Source organism: Pinus tabuliformis, chromosome 5_1 (genome assembly GCF_031772625.1).
Source record: "Pinus tabuliformis cultivar Carrire ecotype Pingquan chromosome 5_1, CPIR1, whole genome shotgun sequence".
Lineage (NCBI taxonomy): Eukaryota > Viridiplantae > Streptophyta > Pinopsida > Pinales > Pinaceae > Pinus > Pinus tabuliformis.
The window spans coordinates 301,867,833-301,881,793 of record NC_142305.1 but is presented as its reverse complement, the minus strand read 5'-3'; the positions used below and the strand labels follow the sequence as shown (position 1 = coordinate 301,881,793).

Here is a 13,961-nt window from a genome sequence, read left to right as displayed (position 1 = left end):
AGCTAAAAGTGTCGAAGACTCCTGGATGCGATGTGGGATGTTAGAGTTGCAAGGTCGATGTGAGGAATGAGCTCTACAACATCTGGTTCATAAGTTTTGATAAGATTGAGGTTATGACGTGCATGCCACAAATCTAGGACAAAGCGACACTTTGCGAGAGGTTTCTAAAATGAGCTTTGCATGCAACCTCCCGCTGCTAAGAAGAGATCCCTAGGTCTAGGGATGCCTTTTGCATGCTGCCTTTTGCTATTTTGGGAAGAGCAACCCATGTTTGACTAAGAGAGGGATTTGCGCAATTTCTGAGAGGAACTAAGTTGGTTGTCCCAAAGCGATTGCGCAATTTTTGGGAGGAGTAGGTGACTGTTGCCCAGAATTCCGCAATTTCTGGGCTGAGCTGCAGTGTTGGGCTAGATTGCGTAATTTTCCCAAGGAAGACTGTCTGATTGTATTGTGCAATTTTTGAGCCCAGCAGTATGGCCAACAGATTTGCGCAATTTCTAGGCTAAGCTACAATGTTGGGCCATATTACGCAGTTTTTCCAAGGAAGCTTGTATGATTGTTCTGCGCAATTTTTGAGCTCAGCAGTCTGTCCAGCAGCTTTGCGCAATTTCTGGGCGGGAAGGCTAGTTCCCCTCTAGAATTACGTAATTTTCTTAGGGAGATGCTCAGCAACAACTAGCCCAAGTCCAGAATGGCAGCCTGTGAGGGGAGTGAAGAAAACTGACATGCACAGGCTGGAAAGCTACTATGAAATCAATGAAGCCTATGTACTTGACAGTGCAAGACATGCTACTGAGGATGGTTGGTAGCGAGGCTCCAAAGCAAATCTAAGGCAAAATTTTGGAGGGTGGTTGTAGCCGCTACAACAGGAGGCAAGAGAGTTTTCGCCACCAAATTTTGGGGCTTTATTATTTCGATTATTCATACTTCTAGTTAAAGGAGGGGAAGAATGCATATTATTTTTTAGCACATCTGAATAAGAGGGAGAAGAAGAGGGGTTACGTTTCCTCCTCATCCTCCATTCCAACTTCTTCTTCTTTCTTTTCTATAATAGGGTTTTGTCAGTTTCCTTGGATGAAGGCTTTTCCTCAATAGATGAATTAATATTCATTGGAGACACTTGATGTAGGAATGATTGGTCATATTGGGCCTCATCACCCATAACTTCTGCGACTCGAGACTTCAAAACTTCATATCTACTACTGACGAAAGGATGTTGATGAGATTTAGGCTTGCTAGTATGCTGTCTCTTAGTCAATTGCTTCGTGTGTTTCCTTGTGATCTAGGGGATCCGGAAAATGCTCAAAAATCAAATTCTCTTGAAACCAACGCCAAGTCATAAATCTCATAGCATTGATTCCAACAATGCTTAAATCGCATCAATCTGACACCATATGAGAAAGTTATGGTGTTCTAAAGCTTTGGTCAAACAGTAAAAATAGTAAACTTGTAGGGTTGACTATGCAGGGTATGGATGTTGACATGGTAGTTCATATACTGATGTGGTCGTCGATGGTTGGTGGTATGGATGGAAAGACAAGCCAATCACACAAGGGCATGTGGCGCTAACATCAGCAATAGGTTATTGAGGTGATCTAATTATAGGCTACCACATGGTCCAATCATAGGGTGCCACGTTGCCCTATGAAAGGCCACCAAGTGGTCTCGATTTTTCACGCCAAAATTTTTTGGCGAACCAGCCTCCGCAAGATTCGAACCACTGACCTCCTGTCCATGAAACCAATGCCCAACCAACCGAGCTACATTATGGCTTGTTAAATGGTGAGAGGATGTTTTAATTTACTGTCATATTAATTAAAGGTTGGCATTAAAATGTCAAACTGACAAGCTAGCCTTACTGGTTTGACGCTTGGTTATATGGCATATACGTGACTAACAGCAGGTGCTACAGGTGGAGGTGGCCTAAATAGTAACGTGCTTAGTTGTATGAGACTCCACATGATCAAAGCCAATGGAATAGGCACAGAGTTATGGTTGAACACCAACACAGATAGGTGTTACACCAAGGGTTATATGGTAGCGACATGACTGAAGTTGTGGCTGATGGTTTTTGTTAACCGCCAATGGTTGACCACCAAATATGACTGGTGCACACACTACTCAGTACATTTAACGATTCGAACCTGTGACCAATGCCATAACAACGGCCACACCCATCCATTCAGGTTATGAGCCCCTATTATTGAATATTTTGCAGAACAAGGCCTTTTTGTAGAGTTTTTTGACAGTCTTATGTTGTAAGGGGGGTAATTTGCTCATTTTTAAGCCTTTTTGAGCTTCATGAGAGCCTATATGGGGGTTTTTTAGCATTCTGAACAACATGGACAAGTTAATTTTTTAGTTTGAAGCTTATAAATTGATGTATTAAGAACTTGATAATTTTAATAAAGCGGTCACCAATGGAAGTTCGACCTAGAGACGTGGCCCAAGATGGGTGAACTCCATTATCAAGTTATGTCTTATATATGTTGTGTTTTCATCCTCTTTGCTTTGTAGTTTTCTGTCATTTTACTTACATTTATGTATTTTCACAATTACGATTTGTTGCACAAAGAGACATAAACTAGCTTGCAAATTGTTCAGTAATACCTGCACTTTTGTTTTTGGGATCAAATTTGGTATCACAGCATGGTTGTATGAAGATTTGATAGGATTTGCAAGGTTTCATATGCTCATAAGATCTAAGCTCCGTAAAGGAGACACTAGTACAGAACGGCTAATTAGTTACTAAAAAACAACTAAAATTTGCATATAAATGACAATTTTTAAGTCAGTGACCAATAGTGGTTAATTTACAGTATCTTATAATGCGACAAATTTTTAGTCGTATTTAACTTAATCATTAATTGGTTCTCTCAATTTATCATCTAGTAGTATATTTATTCATTAATTTGGTCATTAATTTAGTCATTAATTAATGACCAAATAAATAGGACCAAAATGTTATTGCATTATAAGATACTATAAATTAGCTACTAATAGTCATATATATGCAAATTTTAATCATCGTTTGGAACCAGTTAATGACCAAAGAAATATGACTATATTTTGGTAGTGTTATAAGATATTGTAAATTAGTTACTAATAATATATATATATGCAAAATTTAGTTGTCATTTATAATCACAAATTTATCATTTACAGTAGTCATTTATCTCTTTTTGGTAGTTTCATATTCATTATATAAACAATTAATTTAGTAGTTTATATTCATTTCATTTACTTTCATTAATAATCATTATAAGCGACTAATTTAGTCATTTTATTTGTGCTCATCATTAATCAATATAAACTACTAATTTAATAGTTTTAGATTGATTTTATGTGTTCATTATTAATCAACATAAATTAACTAGTATGAATTTGCAATTAATTTAAAAAAAAAATGTCATACAATATGCATGTTCATCTTATATGAAAACGCAAAGTTACATATGTTAATTATAAAACTAAATAATATCAAGTACAACTATAAATAATTTCAACCAAATAATTATATTATTTGAAATGTCAAGTATTACAATAGGAGTTTCCAACTCAATATTGGTTGGACTACAATTCACAAATGAAATATTGTTTCATCACTTTAAAACATTATAATTGTGTTGCCAAGGCATTGCATGTGAATTCACCAACTCTAAAGACTTGACCATCAGTTTGTATGTGTGTGTCTCATGCGGGATATTGGATTTGGGATATTACTAGACTGGTTATCTTTTCTCTCTCTCTTTGCATTTGTCGCTCCAGTGTTATTGTTCTTCTCTTTCTTTAATTCCTACTTCTTACCATCAATATTGAGTTCCTCCGCTGAAAATGAAATAAGATACAATGCAGAGTATAAGAAATGAAAGACAATGAACACTGGAATATAAACTAAAATAGACTATAAAGGATTTATACGATATATATCACAACATTATTAATGCCAATGCCATTTTCCCTATAAAAGCAAGAAACTCAAACAAGTTTTCTTTAGTTGGGCGATAGTAACAAAGCAAATAAAATGTCACCATACAAAAAAATACCTTGGGAACTTAGTATTCAACCTTTAGGAAAAGCTTAGAAACACTCATGCCAACTAAGTTACATGTTGAAAATCTCAAGTTGTAGATAACTTGTGAAAAGAAATGAAAAGAAAAAGACAACATATAATAAATAATGTATGACAGTTGGCTAGAAAATTGCATCATAAAAGAAAAAATTGCTCTTATGGTCATCCATATATGTTGGTGGGTAACATGCCCCAATATTCCATGATCCTTAGGGTCCAGAGGAACCAATATAGAACCATCGCATTCCTCTCTCATCCACCTTCTCCAACAGAAAACAGTGTAGGAGTTTAAACCATCTATATAATTATTATTATTTTCAAATAAGTTAAGCCCCGATGTTCAATCACCTTATAATACTCATTAGTTTTCTCTTTGTTCTTAGGGACCACCAATAACTATCTCTCCTCGTGGCATTGATGAATTTGACGTCAAATACCCACCTCCTTCCCAATCAATTAGCTACAAATGTAAACAAGATTATGCAACACAAAATCAACCTAGAATAATATATGGTTCTATAATAATTGAAATTGTCATAAGAGAGTTAATTATAAGACAACTATGAGCTTCAGAAGGCAAAAGAAACAAGAAAAACAAGCAGAGAAAGTTAGAACAACCTGAAAAACTGCATAGTGGATTTTAAAGGCATTACATGACCAAAAATTACCAACATGTCCATACCTCAGGGAAGGAACATTAAAAATAATAAGGATATTAGTAATTATAGTCTTTGCCATAAAATATTTGAAAATTATTAAGGAGATGATCATATTTAGATATAATATATTCCTAAATCTTATAAACTTCCAAATCCATGTTGATAAAATTCAACATGCAATTTTTAAATTAAAAGAGACGCAAAATTTTGAGAACACTTACATACAAAATGGATATCTACTAATTCTGGTTTTCGCTAAAACCTAACCTAGAAGTAGCATGACAAATAATAGTGGATCATATCACATGTCACTACCCTTAAGGGGGGATCTGGCCTCGATAAACCAAAAAGGGAAAGTGGAGTAGTTATAATAGGGAAAAGTAAGTCCATTTTGGTAATCCATCAAATAGATATAGAAAAACATTTACAATAAGCATGGCTTTTTAAATTAATTTTCTTTAATATTTTAATAAGGAGCTTAGAAAAAACTCTATGATTATTATTTCTATGTAAAGCATCACACTGTGGAGACTTGTTTTAATATTCTAACTTTTCAAAGCCATACCTTAGGAACCCAAACATATAGTTCCCAATTTAGTGGATATCTTCAGTAGTTGCATTCTCAACTCCATATTTTGATTTTTAAATATAAAAATTGGGATCTTGTCACACTGAAACAAAGATTTTTCAACTCTATTTCTAGTTTTCATGTTTTGGGGTTTAATAAATAAAGTAGTATCGCAACCTTATATCAAGTCATATGTTCCAATTAAATAATTAATTTAGCTCCTCAACACTGAAGTAATTATTCATTGAAGGCTAAATAAAATCTCAACAATTTAATCCTTCTTGATAACCGTTGGAAGCATCAAAGTGCTCCAAAGTGCAACTTTGGCAATAATAAAATCAACAACAAGTAGTAAGGACCTTCCTTGGTAATCACTCAATAGTGATTCACAAGGGCTTTCCCTTGTATCTACTTGTAATAGTCTATCTTGTTGAATTAAATTCCTTACTATTGAACTTCCTCTACAGTGTAATGTTTACACAAAACCTGTAATCTTTGTGCTTATCCAAAAAAAATATTAAGGCATGTATTATAGTTTGCAGTGGTAGATCTAAAGAGATGAGAAATTCAGTAGTATACAAGAACACGAGAAGGAATAGATTCTCCGAAACAGGATGTTTGTCTAGGGAGTGGCCACAAATATTGAACTAGACTGTGATGTCCCCCTACATGTAAAGAGACAATCAACATTGGTCATGGTATCTAAAGAAACTAGAAAGTGTCTGTGACTCTTGAAATAGACAATGAAATAACTCTTGGATCTCATACTAGAGGCGGATAAAATGAAATGCTCCGCAATATCAACTGCCTAAAGATGGCCCAATTAGCAACCCACGCAGAAATGGCTCAAGGGGAATGTGGAAAGCATGCATCTAGTGATGGTAGATGTATGAAGGTTGGACAATCAGTCCACCCCTCAACTCAATGAAATTCTCTCAATAAAGGGGCATCTTTTGCATAACCCAATAAAAATTTCTATTACGTATGGAACTCCCATCGTATAACTAACATACAAGACAAGGACTAGCACCTATAAGTTGATTTTATAATTTTCTACAAATCTGCAAAAAAAACAAACTAAACGTTAAATCTCCCACGACAAGTAGTAAGGACCTTCCTTGGTAATCACTCAATAGTGACTCACAAGGGCTTTCCCTTATATCTCCTTGTAATAGTCTATCTTGTTGAATGAAATTTCTTACTTTTGAACTTCCTCTATAGTGTAATGTTTACACAAAACCTATAATCTTTGTGCTTATCCAAAAAAAATACTAAGGCATGTATTATAGTTCGTAGTGGTAGATCTAAAGAGATGAGAAATTCAGTAGTAGACAAGAACAAGGGAAGGAATAGATTCTCCGAAACAGGATTTTGGTCTAGGGAGTGGCCACAAATATTGAACTAGACTGTGATGGTCCCCTACATGTAAAGAGACAATCAACATTGGTCATGGTATCTAAAGAAACTAGAAAGTGTCTGCGACTCTTGAAATAGACAATGAAATAACTCTTGGATCTCATACTAGAGGCGGATAAAATGAAATGCTTCGTAGTATCAACTGCCTAAATATGGCCCAATTAGAAACCCACTCAGAAATGGATGAAGGGGAATGTGGAAAGCATGCATCTAGTGATGGTAGATGTACGAAGGTTGGACAATAAGTCCACCTCTCAACTTAATGAAATTCTCTCAATAAAGGGGCATCTTTTGCATAACCCAATAAAAATTTCTATTACGTATGGTACTCCCATCGTATAACTAACATACAAGACAAGGACTCACACCTATAAGTTGATTTTATAATTTTCTGCAGATCTGCAAAAAAAAAATAAACTAAACGTTAAATCTCCCAAAACAAGTAGTAAGGACCTTCCTTGGTAATCACTCAATAGTGATTCACAAGGGCTTTCCCTTGTATCTACTTGTAATAGTCTATCTTGTTGAATGAAATTCCTTACTGTTGAACTTCCTCTACAGTGTAATGTTTACACAAAACCTGTAATCTTTGTTCTTATCCAAAAAAAATATTAAGGCATGTATTATAGTTCGCAATGGTAGATCTAAAGAGATGAGAAATTCAGTAGTATACAAGAACACGAGAAGGAATAGATTCTTCGAAACAGGATGTTTGTCTAGGGAGTGGCCACAAATATTGAACTAGACTGTGATGTCCCCCTACATGTAAAGAGACAATCAACATTGGTCATGGTATCTAAAGAAACTAGAAAGTGTCTGCGACTCTTGAAATAGACAATGAAATAACTCTTGGATCTCATACTAGAGGCGGATAAAATGAAATGCTTCGTAGTATCAATTGCCTAAATATGGCCCAATTAGCAACCCACTCAGAAATGGCTCAAGGGGAATGTGGAAAGCATGCATCTAGTGATGGTAGATGTATGAAGTTTGGACAATAAGTCCACCCCTCAACTCAATGGAATTCTCTCAATAAAGGGGCATCTTTTGCATAACCCAATAAAAATTTCTATTACGTATGGTACTCCCATCATATAACTAACATACAAGACAAGGACTGGCACCTATAAGTTGATTTTATAATTTTCTGTAAATTTGCAAACAAACAAAAAAAAAACATTAAATCTCCCACAAAGGTAGGGAATCCCAAAACCAAAAAGTATATGTTCATTGTAATTTCTGGAACTTGTGCAACAACATATCGCTATCTGCTTTCTTATTGCTATATTTGTGATTTTTTATGCACTTAGCTTTTAGAGGAATTAGGTATTGCCTTAAGATGTAAATCACAAATTAGATAGTACCATTCACTGTATCTTTTATTTTCAGAAGTCTTGTTAAAAATATAAATTCAAATGGCTTTGAATTGAAAGAAGTTTTTGTAATGATGTTTTGTTTATCTAGATTTTACTGCATCAAATATTTTTTCATGGCAATTAGATATATCTACTTTCGAGATTTGCTTCTTAGACTTCCGAAATCTAAAAAATTATTTTCTTTGTCAAAATCAATTTGACAACTAATAATACTCCAACTTCCAACTTCCAATATGTTCTAACGAGAGGTTCAAAGCAAGGGAATTAGCAGAATGAATAAATTCAACAATTTCAGTACTAACCATTATTAGTATTAGTACTAAGTGTTTTCATAATTAGGAAATGTATCAATATCTCCCTCCTTCCCCAACAAAAAATGTGATGTTATGTATTTAATTAGGGTTCACATGATGTGGAGAAGAAAATGATTACCCGATATAAATTAAAGATCAACTAGTTACAATTATTCTTTTTATCCTAGTTACAATAACTTCTCTTGTCAATTATTTTTGCATAAGAGGGAGGTACTAAACAGCAAGGCTGCATATTATACTTGGTTGAGTTTGTTTAGTGCATGTAACTTCACAAAGTAACTAAGAAATAAGGACTAAAATCATTAAAATGAACAATGAAATTAGGATATTCATGGGCAAACCTTGGACACATAAAGTTGGCATTGTTGGCACCACATAAATACTCCTGTAGCATCTTAGGATGACACTCTAAAATCTGTCAAAGATTTGAAAAACAGGAAAAGCAAAGTGATAGTCATCATAAAGTTTTAGATTTTTCCCAAGTAAATCAAGAGAATAAGACAATTAAGCCACGGTGGCATTTTAATTATAAGCAACAATAGCATTTTAATTGTCTATTTACCTCTCGATATGTAAGCTCTCTCACATCATCCTTTGTTAATATTCTCCTTTGAAACTCAAACTCGAACTTAGAAGTAGGCTGTGTTGAAGGTTCACGCTCAATTTTTGTCAAACCATTGAAATATGGATCAACTAATGCCTAAAAATATGTGCAACAATAATAACTAAGTTGCAAACCACTTCCCTAAGCTAGCATTATAATTGAAGATCAAACAACAACTCCTCAAATGTAGGTCGGTCTTTTGGATCAAACACAAGCATACACTCAAGCATATGAAGGGCAAGTGGATCTACATTTGGGAACTTCTATAAGAAGGGTGTTGGATGCCTTTTCCGCACGTTACATAAGTATATTCTGGCCTTCTCATTGTGAGTTTGAAATTTTCATAAAGAAAAATTACTCAAGAAGAGTTATAAAGGAAAATAAAAAGCAAAATTTGGACATCTATATTGTTTACATCTATTATTTCTTCACAACTTGCCGGAAGTAAAACATGTATCACATGGGCTTTCATGGGATGTAACAGCTACCACGAGTATAATATTATTTTTGAATCTATTATCACTAAAATGTCATTAACGAGTCACACTAACAAGTCAAACGTGCATGAGGAATGTGTAATGCCTCGTAATAATAATAAAAAATAAGTAAAATAAAATAATATTAATATACAAGTGAATAAATAATAAAGAATAAAGAAAATATAATAATAGTACATAAATAATAAATAATGAAGGAAATATAATCATAGTAAATAAATAATAAATAATGAAAAGAGTGTAATAATAGTAAATAATAAACTAGAGTATATATATATATATATATATAACTATGAAAATAAGTAAAGTTAACAAAAAGTTTAAAAAACAAAATAAAATAAGAAAGAGTTAAATTAAGAGAAATATTGTATTAAGTAAAACTTAGAATAAAGAAATAAAAGCTAGCATGTTGACACATGTAATGTGTGGATGCAGGTCCCTTTCCATTTTTGGAATTGTTTGTTCGATTTAATGGACGATGAGGGGGATGAGATGATTCATTTCTTCCATTGGAAGAAAAGTGTTGTGAGACAAAGGATTCCCTAGCAGTAATATATTGATTGAGGGGTCGGGGTGGCCAGTTGTAGAAAGATTATGTGCAGTTGAGCCTATGGGTGGAGATTCATCCCCAAAACTTTTTTGCGGTTAGCATGATTCAAATAGCGTTCAACTCCAAAATCAAAAGTAAGGAATATCGTCGCTATAGGTAAGTCATTTCCACTCATGTTTTCTGAAAATTCTATGCTAATTAGTTGAACAGTTGGTGTGTTGATTATTAATCTCATAATTGATATAATTAGTTGTGTATTTTAATTATGGATTGTTCAGAATGTCTGTGTAGCTCTTTAGATAAATCCACTAATATTCTTCATTATTGCAAATGTGATTAGCAAGAAGAAAGGGTCAACCCTAAAAAGTGTTTATGGTGACTAAGTTCCAAGCAAATGAGTGGTTATATCCAGTTGATGTACAACGCTCTTCCCAGGAAACAATGGCTTTCCTATAAACATTTAAGCAAATATGCATCCTATGCTCCAAATATCAATGGCAGGAGTGTACTGCAACATAAATATAACACCAAGAACTTAAGTGATAGGCATAGAATTATTTCCATAATTCTAACAGGGAAAAACAGATTAATGTCATTCTAAATGATAAGAAATGATCAAAGCAATAAATTATAACAAATATAGATCCATGCATTAAAAAGAAATGTTTATGCTAAAATATGTGGAATTGATATACAATAACATCTCTAAGAAAACATTTTTAGAAAACATTAATGTTATGACAATTAAGAAATATATTTGCTTTTTTTCGTTAGCAAATTCTAAGAATCACACCAACAACATTTTATCTTCATTCTAGACTTTATTCACTCGTAGAGAATAAGATTTTGTGGCAATTCCAAGTCTGAATCTGAAAATTTAAAACAATAGTTTGAAACACCATTTTTTGCAATGAAACAAGGCCATAACAAGCAAAAAACATTGGTTGGGATATTATTATCTTACTGGCTGAAACATCTAGATGGACAATAGAAAAATTCCATGAATACTCATAAAACTGCCACCAGTGACATATCTCAGTGATGATTGTAACACATAATGTTGATGGTGATTAGGTATTATTTCGACTCATTCCCAAATGGAAGTTTGTCTCAGCAATGACTCTTATATCACTGCCGGGTCATGATCTCTATTGACTAGTGTGGTGTGCCATGACACAATTTTCATGAAATACGACTTCTTTACACAAGAAAATGTCATTGTACTCTTCTCAGCGAATATCCTCTTAGAAAGCATACCCAAGCGTATCTAAGAAAACTTGCTAAATGTTAAATGATGTCAAAGTAGGAAAGGTTAGAACTTATCAAGGGTGCAATCAATGTTTTAAAATATGGATATCTATGTATTTTTTTCTTATATCTATTGCAACTTGCACTCAGTACCATTTTGATATATCCACCCTTACATGGCATACACTTAGACCGGCTTTGCATATTTTGTATCTAATGGTTTGGAATGTAATTTTTCATTATAATCACCTTCGAATATGAAAAATTATAAAATTTCATGTCATAAACATCTTCAAAGCTAACCCTTTTTGTGATAATATACGTAAACAAATTAGTTGAATGCAATAAAATCAACATGATATAAAACAAGGAAGGATATTGGAATTATCCTTGGGCCCGAACTGTCTCAATTTTTATGAATCAAATTATTTTACCTCTCAGTATATGGGCTTGCATTTTTGTTAGTTTTATGGACTTTTATGATTGATAGGTTTTAAACCTTAAAGACTCAATTTACTTTTATATGCTTTCATCCCTGTTAGTTTTTGAATCTTCAAAACTAGGATTTTCTTGGAGTTCTCATAAAATGTTAAAGATGGAAAAGTCTTATTATTTTGGCTTGCATTGTGAGTGGTATGCCTGATTCTTAGTGGCCTCTGCCTCAACTAAATTGTACTACTTACCTGTATATATTAATAAAGTAGAAGCTAAAAACAAAATGACATTTTAAGTTCATAAGGAAATGTCCCAACACGATAGTTGTAACAACTAACAACCAACAACATGTTTTCTCTTTTTTCTTTAAAGTTTAAACAATGTACAAACAAAATTATGTTAATCTTATATAGAGTTATCATTAGAAAAATTTCCCTTTAAGCATGGGGTAAAGCACTAAAAAACAAAAAACAAATGACAAGTATGAAAAATGCAACTCAACTATAAATCAAAATATTCACCTTAGTAAAGAAGGAACCACAAAGCTCAGGGGTTCAATACCACCTGGTTGCCCAATAATCCTGCAACAAGGTCCACTCAATATCAACATTTCGTGAAAAGAGGGGGGGGAAAGGAAAGAAAAGTAAGCAATTTTCTTTTAAGTATCGCCCCATAGTCAGACTTCACTACTTTCAGAACCTAATTGCCCTCTCTAACGTTGACTAAAGTATATGCATCATTTAGCATGTTTAGTGACTAGAGGATCTCATCTTATATTAGAGGATAGTCAACAAGATGATAAACACTAATATGTTTGGCCCAAAATCCATGCAAAGCACTCCACACACCTAAGAATTGGTTGCTCTCACACGAAATCTATTACCATCAATGCTCTCCTCGGTGATAGAATTGAGATGCTAATGAGAGATCATATCATAAAGGAGATCAAATATTATAGACGAAACACCCCAACAAATAATATTAGCTAGACTGAGAGAAAGACTCTACACATGAAGAGAAAATGAATCCCTCTCTTCACCATTCTAGGTATCTATTCACATGCAATCCAGGGTGAGAGAAATTATCGTCTAGAAAATTGCAGATGTAGCATCATTGAAGGAGACACGAGCAAGCGCAAAGTCACATATTTTCAATTTAAAGTCAACATTTGCCAAAATATTTTTTGGCTTCAAGTCATGATGAAATACATTTGCTGTAAGAAAACCATAAAAACATTTCATCAAGTAAAGCAATGAGACTTCCAATAGAAAAAAGCCCAAATAAAATTGTTTTACTAGGACTGGAAGCATATCTTTCAGGGGAGATTTTCAAACCTATATGAATGTACTTTAGGGCTCTAAGAAGTTGATACAGAAACAACTAATAGTGTTCAGGTGTGAGATCATCATTTGCTTTAATAACTTGGTGAATAACGGACTCCATAGACTCAAATACAACAGAGAGATAGACTCATATATATCTTTGAATTCCCATCAAGATAGAGGAAGCATAATGTGCTTAATTTCAACAATGTCTGGATGGTGAATCAGTCTAAGGAGCTTGATTTCTCTCAAAATACGTGTGGCATCAGACACATGTTCAAATACATCATTAATCTTCTTAATTGCCACTTTCTCACCAATATGAGTATCAATCAGAGAACTTACTACACCATAGCTTCCCTTGATAACAACCTCTTGTATATGGTATTGGTTTTCCTCACCATATTCGGTGAAGAACTTTGTCTCTAGAGAGATTTGGAATATCAAAACAACATCATTAGCATAGGCACATTTACACAATGTTTCAAACCAAAATATTTTCTCAACAGAAAACCTAGTTGAATTCCAACATAATAAGATCATTATTAGTAGATGACATTTTATTCAATCTTACAAACAAAATTATATCTATACTTAAGGGGTAATTCACACTCTTTCCTTCTAAGAATTTACATGTTTAATCTCCAAGGCCCGACATTGTGTATCACACAAGAGCATATATCGTGAATGTTTGAAAAACTAAATGGGTTACAAAATTTTAGGTCAAAAAAGTTATAAAGGAAATGAAAATAGGCATGCCTAATTGAATGTGAAATTTGAATCTTAAGTCATGCTACAAAAATAAATAGCCATATGGTGATAAAACACCCCCCTCCACTTGAGATAAGTCATGAGTGTATTAATGTCCAACAAATGAACAAACGAAGGTCAATGTGACTG

General features: G+C 33.7%; 1 pseudogene; it reads right to left on the bottom strand.

The window, feature by feature from the left end:
- The window catches only part of LOC149164567 (mitogen-activated protein kinase 9-like), a 29,642-nt pseudogene extending 16,038 nt beyond the window's left edge, over positions 1-13,604 (bottom strand).
- Positions 13,605-13,961: the final 357 nt, after the last annotated feature.